General features: G+C 37.1%; 1 pseudogene across 1 annotated transcript in view; it reads right to left on the bottom strand.

Annotated features, from left to right (window-relative positions):
- Positions 1 to 7284, bottom strand: part of LOC101296151 — an 18747-nt pseudogene extending 11463 nt beyond the window's left edge. Inside the window, exons 1-2 of the transcript XR_185331.1 lie at positions 5121 to 7284; positions 3409 to 5010 (exon numbers count right to left, since the gene is read on the bottom strand). The product of XR_185331.1 is annotated as an LRR receptor-like serine/threonine-protein kinase GSO1-like (transcript). The remainder of the gene's footprint in view (positions 1 to 3408; positions 5011 to 5120) is intronic.
- Positions 7285 to 9772: the final 2488 nt, after the last annotated feature.

Genomic DNA, 9772 nt, shown 5'->3' with positions numbered 1-9772 from the left:
GTTCTTCTTCTTTTTACTGATATCGTGGCGTTATTTAAACTGTAAATTGCAGAGATGTCTAGCAAAGAACTAGCTGGAATATATGCGAGCCAAGCAGCTGACTGGAGAGTTCTCCAACAATTTCATACAATAGGAACTGATCGAGTAGCAATTATCAACTCTGTTTTCTTGATCGGTGACAAGAAGTCAACAAGAAATCAATTGATAAGATAGAAAACAACATAAGCTGAACCCAAGTCTCTATTAGTGCTATCATTTCCACAATATGGCTGATTATTGACTTGACTTGGTAGAGATCCTCGGTCTTCCATATTAGTCACAATCAATTTATTTAGTAAGACAGAGCTTTCGTTTCAGAAACTTCTCACAGAGAACCTTGTTGACTTGTGACAAAGATTCCGAAAAGCTTCTGTTCTCATTTCCACACGTAAATAAATAAAAATATTTTCCATGTCGAAACAATTCAACATGTTGAAGTAAATAAACAAAACAAGTGATTATGCTGGGGAAATACCCTGTTTTCGTTTTTAGCACTCTGTTTTAGTTTCAAAACTAAATAGCATGGTTTGTAGAGGAAATTCCTTTTCTGTTCTTTTCTTTGCTCCTCAAAACGAACTAATCGAAAATTTTCATAAACTAATCTGTGGCAACAAACAGGCAATTGCTACGTTGAGTAATAACTGCATCAGAAGACTCGTGGAAAATTATTGGTATCAGGAGCAGGAATCTGAAGAACACTGTCATTATGTCAGATTTCTCGGAATAAAATTAAGCGTAGAAAAGGGTTTCACGTATGGAAGAAGATGAGAAAGAAAATTTCTTTTTCGCCGGCGTCACAATCATTTGGAAACTGCCTCGCAGCTGCTATCGATATATAGGAGTTATTATTTCGACAATGCAATGTCGACTTCAATTTGAGAAGCAGCAATTGATTGGTAGCTGGAAATAGAGGTGGGACGTAACGAAGTATATGAAGTATTGACTTGACTTGGCTTAGCCAGGCTTGCTCAGCCAACGGATAGTTTTGAAGCACTGTGAGAAACAATTAATCCAACCGAAGGTTTAGACTTTAGAGAACAGAGTGATCACCCACTTCCACAAGGCAATGACTTTCTCCCTTTCTTCTTCTTTTCTCAATAAAATTGCAAGTATCAGTGAATCAAACTGATTACCATTATCTTTTCATGTTGAGAGCAGTCAACAAGTTGGAGAAACCACAAAACAAAAATGTATTGGAGTTGTTCACTCAAATTACTGTTAAACAAAATTGAGCATTTTGTCTAGCTCTGTTTTCCCATTATATAAGTTACATATGGGACAGTATATCAAGAAACCCCTATAATCAATATCAAGTATCAGTGAATCAAGGGGCGTAATAACGCTATTATTATCTTTTCATGTTGAGAGCAGCAAACAAGTCGAAGAAAAACACAAAACAAGAAATGTATTGGAAACCATTGGAAATACTCTGTTTTTTCTTTATCACTCTGTTTTCTTTTAGCATTTTTTAAACATAGTATAGTGTCAGTGAATCCTCGTAAAACAATTCTTTCTTAAACACGTCAGTGATATATTGATCTACAAATTTCATCTCATTAATCTGACTTAATTTAATAAGTTGGTCAAGAAAATTTACTAGGAAATTTGGTTGATGCCTATACCAAGTTCGGTGTTAGACTGATTTTTCATTATACACACTCGGCCTATCACATTCAGATACAGATAAACAGAAGATGATTGGAAACCTTACCTGATAGCTAGTCGAGACAATAAGAGATAAATTGGTAGTATCCAGGTTAGGTATGCATGTTGGTGTGTGAAACCTCAGATATCGGTTGGGTTGCTATCCTGTAATCCTGCATGATCTGTATGTTTTATCATGCTGACAGTTGCTTTTACATGCAGTTCATTGATATTGGAAACATGATTTCTCCCACAATCTTTACCCATCGTAGTTTGTCTTATCTCATGGATGAGATTCCTCAGCAAGCTCTGAACGATGCAATGCAAGCTCAAGTAGTTCCCCCAATATGGCACATTGCGTCTTATCTACAGGCTGCTGCCCTTTCTGCACTCGGAATGGAGAACGAGGGACAATCAGCACTGAAGGAGGGTATTGTGCTTGAAGCCAAAAGGAAATCTGCAGCTGGACACAAGTGATAATCTAGGCTCAGGTACCAAATCAGACACCACTCAGTTTTGCTCTCGACATATATAGGTGTTAAAAGAAAGTCCCAAACAAGGGAAGTCAAAGCTTCATTCATTACCATTATGTTCATAGATGTTGAGAACTTTAATTAAGTTGATCACTTGTACGCTAAATGATTCCAATATACAAATTGAAAAACATTGAATTAAAAAAGTTGTAGGACACAGTTGGAGGAAAAGATACATGTTGTTAAGAAGCTTGTAATATATGTACAGAGACAATTCCTGTTTATTTTTTCTGGTGAAAAACAAGCTCGATTAAGAAGGGAACTTGAGTGTTGCAGTCCATATTAGTAGGTTTTATGTAGTTATCAAAATTTTGTGTTAAATTATATACTGTAGAGGTGCTTGTAGTATCCACCAGGTCTTGTCTGATAGCTAGGTGTGCATCCCTCTCCCTCTCCACGCACCTCGTCGTCACGTTAACATAACAATGAAATAAAACCCAGATTTATTTCAGAGGATGGAAGAACAAGCTCATGAAATGATGAAATACATGTACTTATATGGCTGTCTGTTCTTCAACAGTAGATTACTTTAGAACTTCCCGCTGCCCATTACTTTTCAACAGTTATCATGCCAACAGTTGTTTTTACTTGCACTTTGATGTTGGAAACATCGTATATGGCATTCTGTGAGGAAGATTAGGAGACAATTTTTGATTGTACAAATATAAGTACAAGAATGATGCATGAAGGGAAAGAGATAATTTAAAATTAGAGAACCTATATATGCAAACCATAAACACTAGTAATTCTGTATTTGTGGAACACACATCATCATTAATTCTGTAGTGCAGAAGTCTCTTGAATAACAGTAGCTAGAATATAAATTTTTCAAGACGAAGAGATGACTGAATCAACAAGTTCTTACAATTATAGTACAGATAATATACCAAAAGTTTCTCATGGAGTATGTCCATGGTACTGAGGGATGAGGACTTGTTATAGAAATCTAATAGAATGAAGAGACACTGAAACCGAACTTGGCAAGGTAGAGACAAGATGAAGAAAAACATGATTGAACAGCAGTTTCGTGTACGGTGAAGACTTGAGCAGATGATTGTCCAGCATTCCAGAACATGTTGGCGCTGTATAAAAATATAATCGATCAGTTTGAGAGAGAGAGAGAGAGATTACGTACGGCTTAAGATTGTTGTCTATTAAGCAAATCCTTTAAATGTCGTCTGATCAAAACTACCTTCACGTAAAGCCAATCATTTGAAGCATTCAAGAAGTTGTAGTATCCATATCTCCACGACCTCTTAAATATCAAGCTCCCACAGACTCCCCAGAATCCAACAGCAAATCCAAGTCCCAGACTTATGTAAAATCCTTGCGTGATGAGCTCATCTGCATCATCTTCACCACTCGAGACATTAGGTCGACTTGTCCCCTTTGGATCACAAACATGAAGTGGAAGTCCGCACAACCAAGGATTTCCAATATAAGATGAGGCATTAAAGCCCTGAAGCTGAGTGCCAGTTGGAATTTCACCAGACAAGTTGTTATATGACAAATCCAAGGCGCCAAGTCTATCTATATGAGCAAGGCTTATCGGGATTCCACCATGTATCTTGTTTCCTGACAAGTCAAGTGAATCTAACGACTTTAACTTTCCGATATCTAGAGGGATTTGTCCACTTAAACTGTTCCTTGACAGGTTCAGAGAAACCAATCCAACAAGGTAAGTGATTTCACTTGGAATCTCCCCAGTTAATCTGTTGCTTGAGAGATCAATTCTCTTGACAAGTCCCAAAGTGCTTTTGTATGAAGCCAATGTTCCTTTCCACATGAATGTTGCGTCATCTTCATAATAAAGAGAAGTCATAGGTGGTTCGGCCTCTGATATATTAAAAGAATGTCTGATGGTTAGATTTGAATTTCCTTCTTGTGCCAAAGAAGTCAAATTGTTGAGGCATTTTGGTATAGTTCCCGAGATTTCATTCACAGAAACATCCAATATTTGAAGACGTGGTAGGTGACATAACTGTGAAGGCAAACTTCCACTAAGCTGATTAAACTGAAGCATAAGAATAACCAAATCGGGAAGACTAGCCCCTATCCAATCAGGCACTGAATTTGAAAGCTGATTGTTCCCAAGATCAATAACATTTAAGCTCGTACAATTCTTCAAGGATGAAGGCAACGCTCCCACAAGTTTGTTGCTCCTTAATTTCAATGTTTTGATTCCAGGTATATAGCCAATACTAGGTGGGATTTTCCCAGAAAAAGCATTGAAACTCAAATCGAGAAGTTGTAGATTGGCCCATTGTCTCCAACAATCAGGAACTTCTCCAGCAATATGGTTTTTGGACAGATCAAAAAATTTTGAGACTTTAACATTTGAAGAGCACAAGAAAGACGTCATTTCTGAAAACTTATTATCAGAGATCCAAATATGAAGCATTTGATAGAAATGAGGGTACTAGACCGTCCAATCGGTTTGAACTAATTCGAACTTCAAATCCACTAAATGATACAATCTTTGAACTCCCTAATGCTCCTCTGATTTGATTGTTAGAGAAATCTATAGTTCGAGTGTCACCAAAGACACCCCAGAACCAACTTGGAAGGACATCTAAAATGTCAGTATAAGACATGTCGATGTCAAAAAGACCTTTTTGGGTTTGGAGCCATTTTGGGAAATTTGGCCCCACCTTACAAAACCTCAAACTCAGATGAGACAAATTAAAAGGAGGAATCCAATCAGAAGTGACATTGAATTCTAGTCTTGAGTTATAGGATAAATCCAAGGAACCTAAAACGGAGAGTTTTGAGACATGAATTTCTGAAATCTCTCCTTCCAAATGATTCACACTAAGATTTATAGAGTTCAAACTTGACAACTGCCCAATACTTTGAGGTATTCTTTCCCTTAACCAATTTCTAGAGAGATCTAAGCTTTCCAACGATGATATTTTCCCAATTTGTTCTGGTATTCTTCCGACAATTGCCCAACACTATCTGGTATTCTTTCGCTTAATTGAGAAAGATCTAAATGGGCCAATGATGAGAGTTTCCCAATACTTTCTGGAATTCTTCCGCTTAGAAGATTTCCTGAGAGACTCAAGTAATATAAACGGGATAGTTCCCCAATACTTTCAGGTATGGTCCATCTTAATTGGTTTTCATCGACAGATAAGTATGTCAAAGAAGACAACTTTCCAATACTATCCGGAACCATTCCGCTCAACTTATTTCCAGAGAGATCTAAGCTCTCCAATGATGAAAAGTTTGTAAAATCAGGAAATGACCCAACAAGATCATTATTAGAAAGATATAAAGACCGGATTGGGTTTTGAGGACATGCGGACCATCTTTGAACGAACTCAGAAAGTTGTCCAGTCAGATTACAACCTGACATGAATAGATGTTGCAAACTGCATAACTGGGCAATGGATGTTGGGATCTCTCCTTCAAGTGAGTTATCAGAGAGGGAAAGATATGCAAGTGAGCTCATGTTTGCGAAAGCATTGGAATTCAAACCGCTTAATCGGTTGGAAGAGAGGTCAAGATATGCAAGTGAGCTCATGTTTGCGAAAACATTGGGATTCAAACCACTTAATCGGTTGGAAGAGAGGTCAAGATATGCAAGTGAGCTCATGTTTGAGAAAGCATTGGGATTCAAACCACTTAATCGGTTCGAAGAGAGGTCAAGATATGCAAGTGAGCTCATGTTTGAGAAAGCATTGGGATTCAAACCACTTAATCGGTTGGAAGAGAGGTCAAGAAATGCAAGTGAGCTCATGTTTGTGAAAGCATTGGGATTCAAAACACTTAATTGGTTGTAAGAGAGTGATAGATGTTCAAGTGAGCTCATGGTTTTGAAAACATGAGAGGTAATCGAAACACTTAACTGGTTGACAATGAGGTAAAGACTTTTCAGTGATCTCATGTTTATGAAAACATCAGGAATCAAACCACTTAATTGAGTGAATGAAAGGTCAAGATATGCAAGGGTGGTGTTGTAGTTGCATAACCATTTGAATATCGAAGAAGTGATAACATTACCAGACAAATCAACATGAACAAGAGAATTGGAAGAATTGATGTGAGAAAGAGTAGAAAGAATTGGAGGAGGAAGATCACATTCATACAGTGTCAAGTTTTTTAGATTGGGGAGCTTGTTTACTGTGTCCAGCCAATCAGACACCTTACTCAGATTGGTCCAACTCAAGTCTAGGTATTTCAAAGAAGAAAGACGTGGGAGCCAATTGAGGTTTTCTACAACATGAGTGTGGTAAGTATACCCGAGATTGAGATATTGCAAGTGAGTAAGGTTTCCAAGTTGATGATATGGAACTGGAGTTTCATCACCCAAGGAATTCTCAGAGAGATCTAGATATCTTAAATTGGTTAGATTACCAATGAGCTCTAGAATATTGCTCCCGTTTAGGTCATTATCATAGAGATCTAGGTGTCTTAAATTAGACAGAGAACACATTGTTGTTGGAATTTCACCACTGAAGCCAATATAAGAGAGATCTAGATACCTTAAATTGGTCAGATTACCAATGAGTTTTGGAATTTTGCTCCCGGTGAGGTGATTGGAATGGAGATCTAGGTGTCTTAAGTTGGACAGAGAACAAATGAGTGTTGGAATTTGGGTGGCATTGAAAAAATTGAGACTGAGGTCCAAATATTCCAAATACTGCAACTCAATGATTTTAGGACTAACCTGACCTCCGAAGTTTTTCAATATATCCTGACCTTGCAGATAAAACAACCCCGGAAAGTACATATATCCTGACCTTGCATTGTACATCTCCAGTCGATCAAGTCCACGTCGCGACACCTCCAACACTCCTCCAAGATGAAGTTGAATAACATGGCCAGTGTGGGGATCACAATGGACTCTCTCCCATCCGCAACAGTCTTCCCTTCCCCACGAAGAGAGCAGGTTGTATTCATCCACCAAGTCTCCTTTGATAGCAAGAAGTGCATCCCTCTCCCTCTCAATGCATCTCGCCGTCATGTTAGCATGGTGGTGACCGAGGGATAAGGAAGCGTTGATACGCAGAAGAAGCACAATTGATATTGTACAAGCATGTATGAGCCACCTTCCCAACTCCATCTTAATTGATGTAATCAAGACGATGAGGGAAGTAGAAGCACAATTGCACTGCAAGCTACTATTTATAAGTTTGGCTGTGTGTTTATTTCTCAGAATTGAATACTCCCTTTGCATGCAAATCATTCCCTATTTATAATGATTTCACATATCTGAACTAAGCTGTGAAACAGAGACGTAAGCTCATACAGAAGATGCATGGAAAGAAGGAAGAGAGTATCTTCTACGTTGAGCATTAACTAACATGACTCGGGTGTTGACTTAATAATTGGATGAGAATTCGAAATTAATTGCTATTGAAATTAGGAGGAGTTTTGCTTATAACACTATGTTGTTGATTGAATATATATAAATTTATTCATGGCAAACAAAGCTAGCTGGTGGAAGATATCTTTCTTTTCAGTTAGAAATCAAGAATTAAGATTTGAACGTTAAGGGAGACGCATCAATTTCTACTACTGCTATAATATGGCTGATTATTGACTTGGACTTGGTAGAGATCTTCCGTCTTCCATATTAATTTATTTAGTAAGACAAAAACTTCTCACAGAGAACCTTGTTGGCCTGTGATAAAGATTCCGAAAAGCTTCTGTTCTCATTTTCACACGTAAATAAATAACAATATATATTTTTCATGTTGAAGTAAATAAACAAAACAAGTGATTATGCTGGGGAAATACCCTGTTTTCGTTTTCAGCACTCTGTTGTAGAGGAATTTCCTTTTCTTTTCTTTTATTATATAAAATACATGGATAATAATGATAGCTCCTCAGAACCAATTAATCGAAGAATTTCATATCTAAACTAAGCTGTGAAACAGGGGAAACAAACAGGCAATTGCTACGTTGACCAATAACTGCTTCAGAAGACTCGTGGAAAATTATTAGTATCAGGAGCAGGAATCTGAAGAACACTGTTATTATGTCAGATTTCTCGGAATAAAATTAAGCATAGAAAAGGGTTTCATGTATGGAAGAAGATGAGAAAGAAAATTTCTTTTTCGCCGGCGTCACGATCATTTGGAAACTGCCTCGCAGCTGCTATTGATAGGAGTTATTATTTCGACAATGCAATGTCGACTTCAATTTGAGAGCAGTCAATAAGTCGGAGAAAACACAAAACAAAAATGTATTGGAGTTGTTCACTCAAATTACTGTTAAACAAAATTGAGCATTTTGTCTAGCTCTGTTTTCCCATAGCAATTCAACGGGACAGTATATCAAGAAACCCCTATAATCAATATCAAGTATCAGTGAATCAAGGGGCGTAATAACGCTATTATTATCTTTTCATGTTGAGAGCAGCAAACAAGTTGAAGAAAAACACAAAACGAAGTATTGGAAACCATTGGACATACTCTGTTTTTTCTTTATCACTCTGTTTTCTTTTAGCATTTCTTAAACTAAGTAGCATAGTGTCAGTGAGTCCTCGTAAAACAATTCTTTCTTAAACGTGTCAGTGATATATTGATCTAAAAATTTCCTCTCATTAATCTGACTTAATTTAATAAGTTGGTCATGACTAAAAGAGCTCAATAACAGTACCTTTCTCAGAATAAGATTAAGATAAATCACTTGGGTTAACATACAAAAATATATCATGAACACTGCGAGTACGTTGCCTCCATATTTTTCTTTTCGATCTGTAAATTAAATAGAGAACACTGCTTTCTTTGGCATCACAATCATATTGAAAATTCAATGAGATGGTGATCGATATAGAATCGACGTAAAAGGAGATGCAGCAATAGATAGCCACAACTTACTAGAAAACAGGAAAAATTGGACCCAAGTGTCTCAGTCTGCTAGAACTGAAACAAGTTACAATTTCCACAATGCAAATGTTGCCAAGCATGGACTTGACTTGGTCGTAATTAATATTGAATCTTCCATGCATATTAGTCGTTATCAGTTTATTTGGAATGGAATGGCTTACAGAAAAACTTTAGGATAAGAATTTGGAAAGTGGAGAGATAGTTAATTTATCACTCTCAATGTTATAGGAAGTACCCCCAGTTATATCATGCACGTACGTACTCTTTTAATTTATTCATTTTTGCTTGTTCTTTTCTATATCTAAGTACTCTGCGAGCATACTAGGATTACTAGCTTAGTTTCGGCGGATGGATCCATCTATTAAGTAAAACAATTCTATACTAAAAGTTCCTCACAAACAAGTTTTCATCTCCAGGATTGAACTACTGAACTCGAATTAATTACTGTCAAATACAAATATTACATGAACTCCTTTCGCAATCACTGAACTCGAATGAAGGGACAACGTCTTCAGGCTTGACGTGGTGGGACTTGCCCCCAAATTTTGTTATTTCTCTTTGTAATAACGATGGGTTGGGGCTTCCCATCTTTCGTTTCTGTTAACTTTTGTTGTTTTGTTGTGAGTTATAGGTTTGTTTTTTATTTTGGTTAGGAGTGGAGTTAGGTCCCTCCTATGATTGTTTTTTTTCTTTTTTCTTCTCAATAAATTTCCCTCG

Source organism: Fragaria vesca, linkage group LG7, assembly GCF_000184155.1.
Source record: "Fragaria vesca subsp. vesca linkage group LG7, FraVesHawaii_1.0, whole genome shotgun sequence".
Lineage (NCBI taxonomy): Eukaryota > Viridiplantae > Streptophyta > Magnoliopsida > Rosales > Rosaceae > Fragaria > Fragaria vesca.
This window is presented reverse-complemented; position numbering and strand designations above follow the sequence as displayed.